This window comes from Hirundo rustica, chromosome 6 (genome assembly GCF_015227805.2).
Source record: "Hirundo rustica isolate bHirRus1 chromosome 6, bHirRus1.pri.v3, whole genome shotgun sequence".
In the NCBI taxonomy this organism is placed as follows: Eukaryota; Metazoa; Chordata; class Aves; order Passeriformes; family Hirundinidae; genus Hirundo; species Hirundo rustica.
Window position 1 is genome coordinate 24230843 of NC_053455.1, and position 19074 is coordinate 24249916.

Genomic DNA, 19074 nt, shown 5'->3' on the forward strand with positions numbered 1-19074 from the left:
TAACAATGTCCTCTATGCCAAACCAATTTTTTCATTTGACTGTATCTCTCAGTTTAATAAGAGTTAACATACTTCCCTGAACATATATTCATCATCAGACAATGTTTCCTGACAGACAGAGAGTGTATTGGAACTCGCATAAGAAATCATCCCATTGCTTTGTCTTGGCAGGTTTTGCTCAACATATGTGGGGCTTTGATACAGAAGGACCTCTTGCTGCATGGTGAGGGTAACAGCAGGTCTGAATGACCTCCTTTATATAGGAAAGAGCTGCAATACTTTTGTGTCTATACAAAGATAGAGAATTTAAGATCCCTTGCACTGAACTTAGATATAATTCATATACGATGAACTGTGTTAAATGTACACTTGCATATGTGCATTTCTGGAACATGGCTGTTCTTGTCATTATCTCTAATTAAAATGTTTGTAAACAGGCAGTGTTTTTGTGTAATGTGCCATGCAATGTGTGCTTGGGGAATATTTTTTAGCCAAATTAGTCTCCATAACTTTATGTAAGACAGCAAGGAGATGGAGTCCTTCCAAAATAAGGGAATTTGTGAAGGCTTTGCTGTAAGGAGACTGTTAGTGGCTTATCTTACCTATTATACTGGAACAGGAATTGATGAACTAAGAAGCTGGACTGGCCCAGAGCCAGCCTGAGAGAAAAGAGACATTGTTACACTAATCTGAGAGGAGACACTTGCGTTCTGTGGAGCCACTTAGAGATAGGCAGCTTCAGAATGGAGCATGTAGAAGAAGATAACAAAGACAAAATTTTTGCAAAAGGAATCAGGGTTTTAGGAAGATGATCCAGATTTTTTTTTTTTCTTTCTTTCTTTCTTGCTTGCTTGCTTGATTAAAAGAGACATTTTATAAGAACAGAGACTTTATCTAGAAATATATCAGGCTTGAAAGAAAAGAAATACAAACAAACAAACAAACAAAAAATAAGCAACAGCCCTCCCCCACATGCCCTGAATACTTTCTGACAGGAGCAGGAGGAGCAATGACTAATGAGTAACCAATAGGTTTGTAGGTAGGACTCCAGGGCACTGAAAGACCTTGCGGAATTTGCAGCTGTACCTATGACCTGCCATCCCCTACTGCATACGAGTTCTTTGACTGTGAAATGAGACTTAGGAGGCCTGCCTCCATGAACTATCCAATACTTACACAAAGTGAAACAGCTCCCAGGAGTCAGGGAAGCATGGAGGACAGGGAGTCATATCCAATGTTCACGTCTAAATTCATTATTGTCAACCAGTAAGAAAACGTTGCCATAAAAATTGGGTATCAGAACCTAAATGATGTGAGAGGAGAACAGTTGGTCATGTTACTCTGAGATGCCAATTGACAACTTTGCTTAGGGCAGACTGCAAGAAACTTTAAGTTGGCATAATATTGACTCAAGTTTCTGCTTCCAAGGGGTCTGGTAGTGTATATCTAGAAACTCGTAATAGAGGATCTTGGTAAAATAGTCACTGACAGGACAAAGGTGAAGGCAGAATAGAAGTACACTTGCTAATGCAGTTTTGATAAAAAATGAAGTGTTTAATAGTAAAAGCTATATATTGAATGTGTGGGGAAGGGGGAAATTAGGAAAAGGATGACTGAAATAATTTTCATGACTTTATGTTTTTAAAGCCATCCTTAGCATAAGTTAATTTCAGTAAAACAGGAATGACATTTGTAAACAGAATGGGCCCAAGAGCTCTGCCAAATAGAGGCATAATAGTATTATGTAGGTGTATGTCTGACACCGCTAGAAAGAAAACATTTCAGCTACTAGAAGGCACTCCTTTTACCATGCTGTAACTTAGCAAAAAAATTTCATCCTGTTCATGCCAAGTGCTCAGTTGAAGTCCAAAGGCATGATGGAGAACCTTGTAAAATTATATTCTTTATGTATACAAAGTAAATCAATTATTATGCAAGAAAAAACTCCTGTTAAACTTGTCTAGTAGTTGTACACAGGAATTGCTGAGTTTATGAAATGCTGGCATTCATTTTTGTTCTTTGTACAACCACAAAAGTCATCAATCCTCATTGCTGTTAATCCCCTTGCAGCACTAACTGAACATTCAGAGTGCCCCCCCTTACATTTACAGGGCTAACTGAAGGCTGATAAATTAGTTCAAGCCTTTTTTTTTTTTTTTTTTTTTTTTTTTTTTTTTTTTTTTTTTTTTTTCTTTTTTTCTTTTTTCTTTTTTCTTCCCTTTTAACCATATAGCTTGATACATTGTAAACAGAGAAGACAAATGCAGAGAGTAACACAAGATTTGATTTAATTAGTATTTGGCAGAGTACTCTCAGATACATTTTTAGCTAGCTATGACTTAAGCAAATACGCTTGATTTTATTTCATTATTGTTTTTCATTACCATCTAATGATTTACAGTTTAATTTACCCTAATTCTGACTTTCATTGTTATTAATCATTTTTATTACTTGAATGTATTTGGGCTCCATGGGATGAGAACAGCATTTAAATTTTGCTTGGAATTTGCTTTTCCTAGGCAATAAACAATAAAACAAAGACAATCCTCATGTTACTTTCTTGCTTTTATACCTAATTTTATTATTTAGCCTTATCCTTATTTGAAGAAGAATAAAATAGCTAATGTTACAGAGAAGTTGCAGTGTACCTTCCCTTACCGTATGTTTTCAAAATTAAAAGAATTAATTTAAGAAGTATTACTGTATCTATTATTTTTACATTTCCTTTTGAACACAAAAGCTATTTCACAAGTGAGTGATGAACCTTTCTGACTTCAGATTCAGTTTAAAAAATCCCAACTTTCCCACTGCAGCCTTTCTTGAAAGAGAAGAAAGGGCTTCTAGAGTCTCTAACTCAGATCCCAGCTCTGCTTTTTCACCAATAATCAATTATGTTGTGGAAAAATAAGTGCTAGCTCCAAGGTGCTTCCAGAATAATAGACCTGAGGCAGGAAGGCAAGCAGGATTACAAGTCTGCTCTAGGATCAGTCACTGAATGCATTGTTTTCTCATCCTTCCCCCAGCCCGTCTGCTTTTTCTGAAGGAAAATGGAGGGGCTTACAGCTGGTGGAATAGAGTACATATTTAGAGGAAAAACATATACATCTTGTTATCATTTAACTAATTAATTCTTGATACAGTGCACTACTGAAATGTAACTGTGTGTGAAAATTATGCAGTGTTCGCAAGATTGATACAATAACCTGACATAAATGCAATAAATCACATGCAAATAATAAAATTTCCTATGACATCATCTCCTTGGAAGGAAATTTCTCCTCAGACAGGGAATAGATTCAGAATAAACAAGAGAAAATTTCTTTAAATCTCAAACAAAGGAGCAAATGGAAACAATTCTAATACCCCCGAGGCAGATAAAAAGTCTTCATTCAGCTGTGTGAAGGCTGACCCCTGGGAGGCATTTGCTTGGCTCCAGTAATGGTATTTGTATGACTGAGTGCTCAGCCACACCAGCAGGTCCTACACAATTCTGTTTAAGATCTCACTATAACTTTGTCAGAAAGAAAGTATCCAGAGGAATCTTGAGAAATGAACACATGCAAACCTCATGAGGTTTACCAATGCCAAGTGCAAGGTGCTGCAACTGTGTTGGGGCAACTCTGGTATCAACACAGTCTGAGGATGAACAGATGGATAATTGCCCTGTCCAGAAGGATTTGGTGGATGAGAGGCTGGGCATGACCCAGCCATGTTGCATTCGCAGCCCAAAGAATATATCCCGGGCTGCATCCAAAGCAGCGTGGGCAGCAGGGTGAGGAAGGGGATTCCTCCGCTCTGCTCTGCTCTGCTCTGGTGAGACCCCACCTGCAGTGCTGTGTACAGCTCTGGGGTCCCCAACAGAGAAGAACAGAGACGTGTTGGAGCGAGTGCAGAGGAGAGCCACCAAGATGATCAGAGGGATAGAGGAACTCTCCTATGAGGAAATGCTGAGAAAATTGGGATGGTTCAGCCTGGACAAGGAAAGCCTTCCAGGTGATTTTGTTGCAGCCTTTCACTACCTAAAGGAGGACCACAGGAAATCTGAAGGGGAACTGTTCACAAGGGCTTGTGGAAATACAAGAGGAGGCAATGTCTTCAAACTAAGAGTAGGATTAGATTAGCTATTATGAAGAAATTCTTTGCTGTGAGGAAAGGCACTGGAACAGGTTGCCCAGAGAAATCATGGATGACCCTTCCCTGGAAGTGTGCAAGGCCAGGCTGGAGAGGGCTCTCAGCAACCTGGTTGAGCAGAAGGTGTCCCTGCACACAGCAAGGGAGTTGGAAGTAGAAGATTTTTAAGGTCTCTTCCAACCCAAACCACTCTATGATTTCATAGTTCTATGATTCTATGTTTAACAATTATCAGAATGAGTAATTTCTCTCCCACCATACTGCAAATTACCACACAGGACATGCTAGTTCAGAGGTCAAGAAGATCCAAATTGTTTTGCCAGTCTGGTACAATGCATTCCTTTTTTTGTTGGTATGTGTTCTGCAGGAGAGTATTCAACATTTCTACACAAAATGAAATAAAAGAAGTGTTTTTTAGAGGTCCATTATAAAGCAAGATAGCTACTGATGTGCTGAATGTTGCATGAATCATTAGTGTTTCTGAACCTATGTGTCTCCTCTATAGTAATCATCCACTTTTCAAAATGAAGCAGAATATATAAAGCAAAAAATGCTTTCAACGAAACACAGTGTCATGAAGGTTGATCTGCTATTGAGAGCTTGTTTTTACTATTTAGTCCCATATACTTCTCACTGGGTGTCAAATTACTTTCAGCTTAAAATTGCTAGCTTTTATTTTTTTTCTTTTTTTAATTGGTGCAAGAGCTTTGTGCTTTTAGATGTAAGAAGGTTCTGCCGCAGAACACCATAAGAATGATATAGGATATTTGTGACTTGATTTATACATCTGTAAATGAAGCAATGGATAGAATTCTTCTTCTCCAGCTTCTTTTTTTTCCCCCCTGTTTACACAGACTAGAAAGTCAATGCAGCTCATTTTCAAAAAAAAGAAGAAGAAGAAGCAGCCTCATCAGTATCAGACACGGTGACAACATATGGGGAATTAGGTGGAAAGTTACCTGTTGCTATATTATGTGAGCTTCTGTGAGATGTTTACAACTCTACTGAATTTTCCCACAGTTTCCTGATGTAAACAATCTTGTTTTCCACATTCCTTTCTGATGATAGCCAACTGATGGACTTCTAGCCTGGCCAGTGGGATGGAGCGATTGTGCCTTGTCCTCCAATCCCTGGTCCTTCTTCAAAACCTATAAAAGCGAAGTCTTTGTAAATAAAAAAGGGAGTCTTTCTTCAGCCTTCATCTTGTAGAGTCAAATCTGTGAGTATTTACTCGTGTCCACTAGCAACAGTTACCCTAGCTGCTGGCATGATCCTGGCTGGGTTGTAAACAAACTGTGAGACTGGAGATTGCCTCTAGAAATTGGCGTGTTTCCCTCTGAAGCATGCAGGCATCTTTAATAACTAACATAAAAAAAAAAGTTTTCAGAGCCTGCACTGTTGTAGAGCAAACATGAGTGTATTGTTTGCACAAAATAATAAACTAGTTTGTCTACATGACATGGGCATACACCTATACTGTGAGTGAAAGAAAGTGGGAGTACAAGGGATGTAAATGGATGAGAAATAGAGTTCTTGTTACCTTCCTCTACCAAAAACTAACCTAGCAAGAAAACAGTTTTTTAATTCTATCAAAATTGGTTGACAGTGAGTTGGTACTACCGGAAGAAAATGACTTTGTTTCAGAGATGTGCTTGAGTTGTAGCGGTCCTCCACTCAAATCCCAAGGTGATCCAATTTAAATGCCATACCTTGCTCAGAGGTATGTATAGAAATCTCAGGGCTATGTGTAAAACTGGTATTTACCTCAAATCTTCCTAATACCTTAGAACCAAATTCTGAAACAGGCAAACATTTCATCTGCAGGCTCACAAAAGCCAATATCTCACAGGCTGAGTGCAGGTAATTGTTTAACCTGTCACAGGCCTCTGCACAGCTGTGTTATAGAGTCCTCAACGTTCAAACACAGAAGGACAGTTCTGTTCTCCTCTCTGGCATGGTAACAGGAAGAGAGAGTTTCACTCTGAATTCTCTGGATATGAACAAGTAATGCCCAACTGCCCAACAAGTCAAAGCATTATTTTGTCTCAACAAATTTGTCTGAAGTGATCTAAAAAAAAAAAACCTGTTTGGGTTTTTTCTAAGTTTCTGTGCCAGTTAGTTTGTCTATCCATATTTGTGCACACAAGGAGGACTCAATCTATGAAAACTAAACTTACGCTTAATAGACAGATATAGCAATTGCCATTAGCATTCTGGCAGAATAGAATTCAAATTTTTTTTTTTTTTTTCCCATTGGCTGCTGTGCCAAATGATGAAAACTGTGGATGTTTCCAGACTTGTTATGGTAATGCTCATTTTCAGGATCCGTAGCAGGAGTATCAAGACAATATGAGTCAGGAATGGTTACAGGTTTATGTGCATCGTATGAAATAAAATGAAGGTGGGTGAAGTTTTCATTTATTTTAAAAAAATAATTACACAGAGTTCTTTGCAAATGACAATAAGGGTTTGCCCATCAGAGGTACTGGTATCTTATTTAGCTGAGCAATTTATGCTACAGTCATAGGAGGATGCCCAAGATTAATTAAATTGGCATGGCAAGCATCATGGACTCATTGCAATGTTTTGCCATGACATTCTGATTGTGCTACTGTAGTGGTTTCATGTTCACTAAATTCTGCTTGCCAAACTTAGTGTAGTGGTTTTAGTGTTTATTCTCTTTTTTGTGGGAGAAGATCACAAGAAAGCAAAGCAGGCTTAAGTTTAAAAATAAACAAATAGTTTTATTAACACACACTAAAAAAAAGGAAAAGTTGGAAAAAAAATAAAACAGAATGAAACTTCAAAACAGTCTTCCCTCCCCCTACAAACTGTTAACTTTCCTACAAAATAACATAGAGAGACACAACCTGTGATTTTCAGTCAGTTTCACCAGTTAAACAGAATCTTTCATCACTTTAGGAGAGGAGTCTCTCTAGAGTACCATGGAGACACTCACCACAAGACTACAACAGTCTAGTGGCTCCCAATGTCACAAATCTGCAACTACCCGGAATTTTTGCAGATTGTGCAGTCCCACCCAGTAGCAGCCTTTCCCCTGGGTACTCATGAGCTTCTCAGTGTATTTGGGGTACTGTTTAAGAATGCTTCTTCTAGTACAAAACAAGGATTTTCTTCTTCTAGCTTTAAAATCGTCCCTATCTCAAAAAACAGAGACCTCCTTTTACCCCAGGATCCAAAGGCTTCAAATCACTTTCTTTTTAAAATCATCTTTGTCTCAAAGGCTGAGACCTCCTTTTACCCTAGGAGCGAGGGGCTTTGAGATTCTCACTTAAATCTCAATCATATCAGTCCCCAGTTTTGATTAGAACCAGCATTACCCCAAACAACATTAAGATGTTACAAGAAACAGTCCATTTCTCCATATTTTACTCCAGAGAAGTCTAGTTAATCCCTTTTCTAATAATCTTATCAGTTCTTTCACTCTTGCTCCACTGACTTCATGCTGTGTCTTTTCTACATCCACTCTGTCTCTTTCTCTTCTCTCTCAGAGAAGGGTTAGGCCTTGGAAGCTTCACATTGCCAGGAAATGGTTGAATCTGCCCAGGCCTGCAGTGGCCATGTGCTCTCTGTCCCGGGCAGCAGTCTCTACCCTGCTGTATCTCAGATCCTGTACCTCAGATTGGCTGGGGTTTCCTCCCTCCACTCTTTTTCTCCATCTGGAATCACTGGAGGAGGGGAGGAGAAAGGGGGGGTAGACACGGAGAGAGGAGAACTCTGCCCACCCCTCGGTGACAATCGGGGCGGCCTCGGCCTAAACGGGCCCATGGCTGTTATCAGGGGCCTGGCAGAGATGCCTCCCTGCTCCAGGGGCTCCGGGGCTCCGGGGAAGTTGAAAAAAGTAGTTGCTGTTAAACTGCAACCTCTACTCCCCTGACAGGAGCTGATGTAGCCCGGCCAGGCCTCGGGGCTTTGGCCCCCAAAGGAGGGTGGGGAGCAGCAGGCCCATCTCGGTGTTACCTGTTCAGCTGACCAGGAGGAAAAGGGCCTGACCTGCAGGATATCAAGGTTTATATGGATACTGCCCAAAGTTGCATTCAACCTTCTCAGTAGTCAAAAGAGATGCCAATATCCCAAACTAGCCTTCTGATAGGTCTCTGTCATTTCTAAAACAATTCCAAGGTCCTGACAGGGGAAAAACACTCCACATTCCTCCCTTACCAAAAACCAAACTGTGCCAACCCATGACAGCTAAGAATTACTCATGTCATTGGATAGTGGGAAAAGTTCATGTAATAATATAGCCATAAGTTATATATTACTGCAGAAGATGTGAAAATTAGAGTCTCATGCATCTGTCTATAGGGAAAAAAGTAAAATTATTTTGTGAATCCTCTATACTTGCAGTCTCAGCATAAACATCTAGAGGAATGTTGGAAAAATCCACTGTAAGTGTGACTCGCTCTATGGGCAAATGGGAAAGGGCAAGCAAAGTGATGCTAACAATCACATGTTTAAGAGAAAAGGAAGCAAATTTACCAAAAGACAGAGAGCTGTGCACAAAGGACATCATGCCACTGTGGTCAGTAAAACTGAGGAAAATCAGTATGATTAGAGGTGCATCAGTAAGTCAATGTAATTACACTATGAGCTGCTGGGATTACAGAATAAGGGAATGTTTGAAGGCATTTGATTTTTTGCAGAGAAAACTTTAAATTCATACTGTCAATGCTTAAACTGTATTTTAGAGCAATTCAGTGTTAGTAAAACTGTAAAAACATTTTTTCAGCTGAAGCTATTCAAAGACTAATAACAGAGCATCTGTGAGATGTCACATACCCACCTATTACATGTAATTCTGCGGAAAAAAACCGAATATTTAATTTGTATTGAAATCAATGGAAGTTGTGAATTTTGCCTCTCACAGAATTGATTTCTATCTGAAAAAGGTGCTGTTAAGCACTGTGAAATTCACCTTCACTATTGTAAATGTGAAAGAAATCTATAGATAGTTGTGCAGTGAATACTACATCTTTGTCATAACCTGGGGGGATAATATATGATAATTAAAATGTTTTATTATCTTAAGAGAAGAAATGAATCATTATTGGCACGCAGTCACATCAGGTTATATGCTGCTTTTCTAAATGTTATTAAAACACAATGATTCACTGTGAGGCTTCAAGGACTACCCCAGCGCCTCCTGGTTCTCACAGGAAGAGTACTAGCAAGAGAGGGGGAATTTTTCCTGGATTTTGTCACCTGTAGCATCACCTCACAGAACCCTGCACTTCTGGTCAAAAAACTTGCCAGAGACGTCAAAAAGCTTATTGATTAAGAGGGATGGAAATTCTCAAAAAAAAAAAAAAAAGACTGAAAACCAGTTGCCAAAACACTGGCTTATTTAGATTCATTTTTCTAGGAAGATTTTGTTGCGATTAGCCACAATTTTTCATGGTCAGGCTTCTCAAAAGACAAGCCAGTCAAAAGCAGATGGCATGTTAGATGGGTTTTGGTAGAATTTAGGTCATATTAATTTGTCCCTAAGAAATTGCATGCTAGATTGGAATGTATAATTTTTTCATGCTATACGAGATTTTGTTTTGATATGCATTTTTATCTTTGTATTTTTAATTTTTTATTGTTTTGTTTATTTTTATTTTAAATTCCAGGATATAGACCCAGGTCTCAAACCTGTGACAGTAGGTAAGAAATTCTGTGGTAAAGTTTTGCAACTTGGATAACAGCCTCACCACAATAATTAACTCTATGTCTGTATTTCCTGAAGGTCATTTAGGGAAGCTAAAACTCACTAAGAAATATTGAAGAGAATGGACTAATGGAATCAGGAAATTATTGTAAGCCTATTTAGTAAATAAAATATTATTTTACTATAGTACATTTAACTGTAAAAACAGCAAACTATTTAATACATTAACTGATTTAATTAATTAACTAACTAAACTGGGCAACATGTTTGTGCACTGACCATTACATGGTTTTGACTGTTAAAGAATGTTTACAACCTGGATCATCAACATTTAACTCACATTCTGATAACATCTGGACTGCCTGATATCTTCATGACAGGTTTCTTTGTCATAAATATTGCACATCTTACTAAAGACTCAAGATCTTTCCCTAAAGCTATTTATGTGACAGTCCAGCTGTGTGTCCAAAGTGACATCATCACTTTCCATGTCCTTTATACTTTATTTCTGTTTCTCAGTGTGATCTGAACATTTTAATTTTTTTAGGTAATTCAGACCTCTCCTTTCCCAAATGGTAAAAGTCTTTATTAGACTGGGTTAATTTAAAAGAAAAAGCAAATCTAAGTAGCTTCTTTAAAGTGATGTGATGAGTTATCCTGAGCTATTCCATTGTAACCTGTCAGACATATTATAAGCCAAGGACATGTAAGTGACTAGAAGCTATCAGAGAAGACCTTCAGCTGGAAATGTCTTTAAAGGCCACATACCTTGTAAACTAAATTTTAGAAGATACTTTTAAATGTTAACCAATAATAGCAACCATGGCCGAAAAATATGCTATTATGGAGATTTATAAGCAACTGAACTATACATACAAAATACTTTTACTACATTAGTAAGTACCTTTTTCTCTAATCTGAGACAGACAGGCTCAAACTTTTAACTTAGTAATATCTCTCCAAACCTTCAGCTGGATTTTGGGATAGTCAGAAATGTTCTAGCATGAAAAATGGAATGTGTAAAAGCTCCTGGAGTGTCAGTGGGCGAAGTTCAGAACTTGATTCATTAAATGAAACTCTTCTCTGAGCTGTAAGGCTTTTGCAGTTGTTAGGCAGTTAACTAGATTTTTCTCTTGGCTCCTTGTGCCAGCAACAAATACTAGTCAGCACACTTCTAATTACAGACTGCTGTAAGACAGAAACCAAATGCAGATTCAGATTGATTTACATACTGAATGAAGCTCATTTTGCATTTTGATAGTTCTTTCTCCTAGATGCCTGAGTTTATTTCTTCTTTACCCCTCAGTGCTTTATGATTTTTATGCTTACATGATTTTATTATCACCTCTTTGCTCCAACACACTTCAGTTAACAGGAACAACATCAGCCCATGGAACCTGGACAGTTTCTGAGAGGGTTTGCCTGTGGTCAGATGGCTTCCCACCTCCACCTCAGGACAAGGAACAGCTACACACAGCTCCCCCTCCACCCTGCTCTCTGTGGGAGGAAAGCTCAGGTGCACAGCTGCGATGAAACCTGCAGAATGATTCCTCAGCACATGGGGAACCACCTCCCACAAGATGCTACATCATGTCTCATCATCAAGAACATGCAAAATTTTACTATTTATATTTCTGAACTTGCAAATGCCAAGCAAAAAGAGAAACCAGGAAATGCCATGGGAGTAGTAGTTGCTCTGCTCTTTGCAGTCCAAACTCTGAAACAAAGGTTAGGCGTATGAAAATATTTTCAAGAGTGTTTCTACATCTTTGCTCTAAAAAGGCTGAAAAGCCAAACAGCCATCCACATTGCTAATTATCTACTAAACTGAAAACACCTCTGTATAAACTGCTAGTTGTTGCTTTTGTGGGAAACACAGTTTAAATAAAATACCATTACACAGTGGGACTTAAATTCTTGAGAAATACAAGAAAATGGGAGGGAAACAATAGCTCCCATGATTTGCACAACCACATACACAGATTTCCTGTGGCTCTTGACATACAGAACTCACAGAGGGATATCAGACCACTCACAAACTTGTAATAACCAAAAGTTACATCTTGCAGTAATCCTAGTGAAAGTTCCCAAAATAAATATTGAAAGATGTGTAGAGAGTTTTGAGTTGTTAATGGATATATAATTTCTTCACAGATAGAGTACATTGAACATAATTCACATTTCAGGAGATTCCCTTTCCCCTTCAGGGCACTCAGCTACAATTGCTCAGCATGTTGGCTGGGATGTTGGCTCACCCGCTGCTGTACAGTGAGCAGAATTAGGCAGCAGTAAAAATATTTTTGCATTCTAGCAAGTCTCAGCTACTTCACCGTCCCTTGAGTCCTACAATTCTTTCTCTTTAAAGAGCACAATGGCTTTTGGAACACAAGTTAAATCATCTTTGGATTTATTTTTTCTTAACATTACATGTGTTATCTATTCATAGTTTTCTTTACTGCATTGTCTTAGGCATTCCCTCTGCCTCTGAGTGCCCTTTGTGTTTTCACATATTTTCATATGCAATGAAAATTGATTAAAGAACAAATTAGGATAAAATCTCTTACTATTATACGCTTTCCAGGTTAATTGGAATTGCATTCTTTATTATCATAGAAATATAGAATGGTTTGGGTTGGAAGGGATCTTAGAGATCATCTACTTCCAACTCCCTTGCTGTGTGCAGGGACACCTTCTGCTCAGCCAGGTTTCTGAGAGCCCTCTCCAGCCTGGCCTTGAACACTTCCAGGGAAGGGACATCCACAGCTCCTCTGGGAAGCCTCTTGCAGTGCCTTGCCACCCTCAAAGCGGAGAATATCTTCCGAATGGCTAATGTAATTTTACCTCCCAGTTTGAAGACATCACCTCCTGTTGTATCTTTGCAAGACTTTGTGTAACAGTTTTCTTCCAGATTTCCTGTGGTCCTCCTTTAGGTACTGAAAGGCTGCAATACAATCATCTGGAAGGCTTCTCTTGTCCAGGCTGAACAATCCAAATTTTCTCAGCCTTTCCTCATAGGAGGGTTGCTCCATTCCTCCAACCATCTTGGTGGTCCTCCTCTGGACTTAATCCACTTAATCAATGTCCTTCCATGTGCTGAGGATATTGTAACTATTTTTGCCTACTCCTTATAAAAATACATTAGCATTATTAAAATTTATTGTATGAAGAAATTATCACGCTTCCTCTTTCAAAAGCTTTTTTGGGTTTTCTCACACCTCTTGCCATTTGATGATCTGTTTCCAACTTTCAGTCAGAGGTCTAGCTAGTGGTGCTTTTTTCATTTCCATTTTCAATGCCAATATTCTAAAGGCTCATATGAAACTCTGCCATCACAACTTCCTTCCAAAACCATGGGTATCTGGATGTAACAACTGGAATAGATGCTATTATCTTTCATCAGTAGTTTGCATTGTTAATTTACTCTTACTTCATTAGAAGATTACTACTTCTTCTTCTTCTTCTACTTCATCTTTGTCTTGTTATCATTGTTATTTCATTGTTATTATATTTAATATTAATGTTATTTTGTCATTGATATTGTTATTATCATCATCATCACCATAATTTTTATTACATCAATGTTTCTGGATATGAAGAATTTTCAAGCAGAAATTGTTGATCCAACATGGCTAAATAATTTTAATTCATGCTTATCCAGAATACCAGTGTGGAAAACTGTAAGTGGGAGTTAAATGACAAGTGCATAACTAGGTGCAAATTGATTGCATTTTTATACAAAGTAAAAACAATCAAATATTAAATAATGAAATATAAGAGCTTTAAAGGAAGACTATCAATATTTAAATGCCATAACTGCCAAATAATTGTTAGTCATTTTCTGTCAGGTAAAGTATAGAAGTGGATTTTTGACAGTGCCTCTTGGATTAATCTAAATTTAGCCAGGACGTGAAAATAATATTTCATGCAGACTAGAAACTTTTTCACAGAGTTGTGTCCATGAGTACAATAGAATGGGGTCTAGGGAGAACAAAAACTGTCTTGCAGAAGTTCTGGTTTTTGGGATGAAGCCAGGAGGAGCTAAGGGCCTTATGAAATACTGTGCCTAGACACATAATTCAGCAGTGTAAATGACACTATGAGGACAAGACTCATATGTTATATGTTAGGTTCAGCAATGTTGAGCTTTTCCGTGCCTAAATACCCACTCTTGATCCATCAGCTTAATAAAACTGACTCTGAGTGCCTCAAAATAGCTTTGAAAATGGATGGAAGCATTAGAACATCACTTCCATACGAAGGAATATATCTCTGGGATAGTTTATTGAACAGATGCCAATTTCTTCTAGTGAACTAGAAATATATTCTAATCCACCATGAAATTGAAGACACAAAAGTAAAACACTAGGGTGTAATAACACAGAAAAAGCAATCAGTCATGGTAGCTATCTAAATTTATGTCCTTTCATTGCAAAATAAACAAACTAGAAGACATTGAAATACAGTGAATACTGTTTCTAGAATGTGTAGAGCATATAATATAAAAAGGGAAAGATAATGACCTGCAGCAAAGCCTTCATGGAAAGATGACAGAAACTTTTGACACTTGGTAATCTCCGAAGTTCAGAGGTCTGTTTTCTTCCAAGTCTTTCTGTTGCACACCTCTGTCAGATGCAAATATATTTGTACTATGCCTATACTGCTGAGATCCAGCAAGATGAATGCTAAGAGGTCCAAAAGTGACTAATGAACACTGAAAACACCAAGCTTAAGGGTTTAAATCAGGGCTTTCTGAAAGAGAATTGTTTTTTAACTTTGAATTCTCAACTTTTGTAGCTACTCTATTCATTACAAATGTTAATAACCATTGCATTGAAAAAAAAAAAAAGGGATGGGAAGAAAAATGTAACATTTAAAAATTATTTGGTACCTTCTGCATATCCTTAGCTCTTTTTATTGGAAAAGCAGTTTAAAATTTTTCAAGTTAAGACGTATAAATGGAAGCCATGTTTTTAACTCTTGGTCTAAGCCACTTGCCCAACACAATAGGAGAAACCCCTGACCAGAGAAAAATAAGAATCTAGATTTCCTAAGCCTGTTCCAGTATAAGAGCCAATGGATGACTGCATAACCATTTGCAGGATTTTAAATCTTTACAGTAAAAACAGTGGCTGGTGAAAGATCTTTCTCATTGGGTGATATCACTGCTTAGCGAGACTTTAGAAAAACAACTTCATGGTTTCACATAAAAAAGAGAAGGGTTTTTTGGTGTAATAAAGGAACAGTGGCCATAGAAAGGACATGGAAACCAGCTGGCAGACATCATAGTAGAAACAGAAAGCACAGGATTTTGCTTCCAATTTGAAGTTGTTCATCTCTCACAGTACCCTATGTCAATGTGTTTTTCAGACCAACAGTAAGCTAATCCATCAGTTCATCCACACAATCATATTGACAAATGAATACATATGGAAACTATATGCTGTGTTGGTTTGATTTATCAAGCAAGGCAAATAAGGGATGTGCTTTTTCTAATCACAATTTGTACCTGTAAATATTTGCTACCACTTTTCAGTCTAAATATATCTTCCTGAATGAATATGATTTATTAGCACAAATTTTATCCTCTACTTTTATTCCCAGAGCATATTATCCTTTTTTCACTTTTCTGACTTGGAAAATAAGTTTCTCCTCTTCCGCAAATTTCTGTGTTTTCTTTGGCTTTTCCTGCCAAAACAGACCCTGCTCTGTCTCATCACTCTCCACTGCTGATGCTATCCCTTCAGCTCTCAGGGGCACAAATGGATAGGTTTTGGTGGTTTTATGTTTAGTTAAGCAGTCTTTCTTGTTTTTAACTTTATTCAACCAAGAGTCAAAAAGCTCACAGACATGAAGACAAAAATGGATAGAGCAGCTTGTTCCCACCAAGGCCCATTTTCACTGCCAGGGTCTGGCACAAAGGCTGCTCATCTCAGATGTACAAAGCAATGCTATGCTGGCTTATGAGCGCAAGGATGCCACCAGTGTATTGGGTAATGATAAAAATCCAAGCTCAGGGGTGCAGCAGGTGAGTGCGCTCATGAGCAGGACTTTCCTGAGTGCAAGATATAACCAGATGGCAAACCCATGATGGACAAGGTCTGTAACATTCCATGACAGGGGAGAGTAGAGACTGAGACAGGGATGCAAATCCATGAGAGGAAGCTCCAGCTGTGTGGCAGCAGAAGTCAGGAGTTAGTAATTTGTAATTGTTTGCTGGACTTGATATAACAGGGAACACAAAGACATACTCACAGAGAATGACATATCAGACTAGAAAGATCACTACATTTTATCCTCCCTTCCCCAGCCATTACCTCCTCTTCATCCTCTTCTTTCATAATGCCTACTCAGCATCTTTATAATTAATGTTTATTAATCAGTCTGCCATAATTGAAGCAGATTAAAGAAGATTTAAACTACACACTGTAATAACATTGAAGGAAACCAGAGGGCAAGTAAATGCTTTCAAAAGCTAAATCTGGATGTTGATTAGATATCCGTGTGATCAAGAAGCCATAAGAAATTAACCTTGTAAAAGCAGAGAATATTAAATTATTTTCTAAAAGTTCACATCTAAATTACTAGAAATTGGTTCATTTTAAAGGTATAGTGAATTCTTTGTTGTCTTGAGCACCTGGAATGTTGTTTATCTCCTCCTGTACAGAACATCTTTGATTAGGCAGTTTATATTTTTGTGAGTGCTTCTGTCTGTGTTAATTTGTGTGCCTATCCATGCTTATATGTGTGCATCAGGTATATACATGTGTTCCCACAAGGAATACATGGTACTGGCTTGACCAAGGAAGCTTGACTGTGGAGCTGCTCCAGCTCTGTTTCTCTCAGGCTACTGGACCCAGTTTCTCCTATAAAGGTGACCAAAACTGCATGAACTAGGCAATTTATCCATACATTAATGCACATCTAGAAGTTTAAAATATATCTGCATGATTAAAAACGGCACTTAGACTCAGCAGGAGTTTTCCAAGATCAAGTAATTTTAAAGAATATCTATAACAGAGAAGCTTGTGTCACCAATGAAAATTCCCATTTTAAGACTAAATGCTGCTAAAACACATCCTTCTGACCACTAAAAATTATTTTGTTTCACCTAATTTGGACAGACACTTCCAAATAAGAGAAGTCACACAAATGTCCCTCTCTTGCTAATGGGAAGAAAATCCAGCAATGTGGGAATATTTGGGAGTCATTCTGCACAAAGCAAACAAGAGTCCTTGGAAAATGTTAGGTTTCATACCCAGTAAGATGCTTTTAAGTAGCAGTAATACATGCCAATAACCATGGCATCAGGAGATAGAAACATGGATTTTTTCTTCTTGGGCTTTGTTTAATTTTGTTTATATACTGGAACCCAGGTGAATCTATCTGGGCATTAATTTTTAATATCAAAAGACTGTTGTCTTCAGAAATTTTCAACAACTAGGAAGGATGTGATAAGAGGTCAGGGTTCTCAGTGTGAAAAAGATAGATATAACCCAAGGCAATGATCTTCAAAAATACAGGTTTAAACAAGTGGCTTTTAAAAACCTTCCCATAGGAACTTAGCTGAAAGAACAACATGATACTAGTTTTATTCCTGTCCTTAGGGCAGTGTAGACATTAGTACATATGTTTTATTTTTTAGCACTCATAGGAAAAACTTACCTTCCTTATCTAGAGTGCATATGGCCCAGAATTACATGAATTCATGGAAAGCTGTGTAGTTTCTGGCTATGTGCCATTTTGACAGTGCAGGGTTGTTTTCAGTATTGTATTGAAGACATCAAGCAAATAACATTAACAATTTAATAGAAATAGGGAGAACCGGAAGAAAAACAAGTCTGATAAGCTACTAAGACTTTGAAACAATAAAGAGTTTTATGTGTGTAGCTTTTCTCTACGTTTTAAATTTTTTACAGATTGTAAAACCTCACATTCAGACAAAACTTGTTACTTGTTATTTAAATTACAATCCCCTTGATTCGGGCTTCAAAAAATCATACTTCAGAAGAACAGTGCCATGGCTATGAAATAAATTCTATCTATTTCTGCAGTAATGGAGTACTTGTAACGTAGAAAATGCCTTTATCTTACATTGACCTTAGTAAAGAGTAAAAATGCTGTAGCTCTTTTTTAGTGACCAGCTTCTGTTATAACATAAATGAGGCCTGCAGTATCTCAGATCTTTTCAAACTCAGAAGCAAACAGATTGGTTTGCTCTATACTCCCTATAATAATAAGTCTAAGGTCCTCAACATCAATACACATTCAAAGTCAGATTTCAAAGTATGACTTGAAAGTGATCTTCTCTAAAGATGTTTAACAGATGCAGAAACTGAGACACCAGAAGTTTTTGTTACAGTCACTGTGCAGATGCACAACAGAACTAGAAATAGACTCCAGTTCTAAGCCCAGTCCAAAGCCCTGCCTTTTAGGTCACACTGCTAAATTTATAGCAAATTATTTTATATAAAAGTCATACTTGGCAATGTAATTGAAATCACCAAGAGTGCCATTTTCCATGCAGTCCCATTAGCAGCCTAAGTGAACATCTCTGCCAGCAACTTCTGAACCCACCACCTAATTCCCCTCACATTTAGCTGAAGTGTTGAGATAATTAAGCTTCTATTATCATTATGCTAATGATGAGAGATACTTGTAATTGCTCTGAATGAAGGAAAAGTTCAAACCTGGTTTTACACCTTGAGACTCCTTCAATATGTTCCTGCTGGCAGAGATGAGTTTTTTAGGTTTTGTCCTTCCGAAAAGATCAACACAAGGAAGTGAGGCAGGGAACTGTTCCTCCTTTGCACCATTCAGCGACCTTCAGCATCACAGAGACAAGACATTGGAGGGGAGCCAGTGTACAGCCAGAAGATTGCAAGGACCTACTGGAGCAACCAGCTGTGAGTTTAATTGTAAAGTCACTCCTTCAGCCAGATAAAAAATTGTCATCTAGACCCCAATTATTCAGATTAAGCTTCTATTAACAGACCCTTGGTGGGGATCTAAATATGTGAGAAACACTATAAAATACTTCATTTTTGAATTATTTCACCAGTTTCTTTTGGACAAGGGTTTTTTTTGACACCTTCACAATTCATAGTGAAGGTGGACAATGAGGAGATAAAGGCAGATACATAACTGAGGAAACATATAAGTTGTTGCTGAACATTTTAGAGATAAAATGGAAGACTAATAGAGTAACAAATTATTTCATTAATTGAATACCTGTTCAGCTTTTCATTACACAAAGTTCAAAACCAGTTATTATC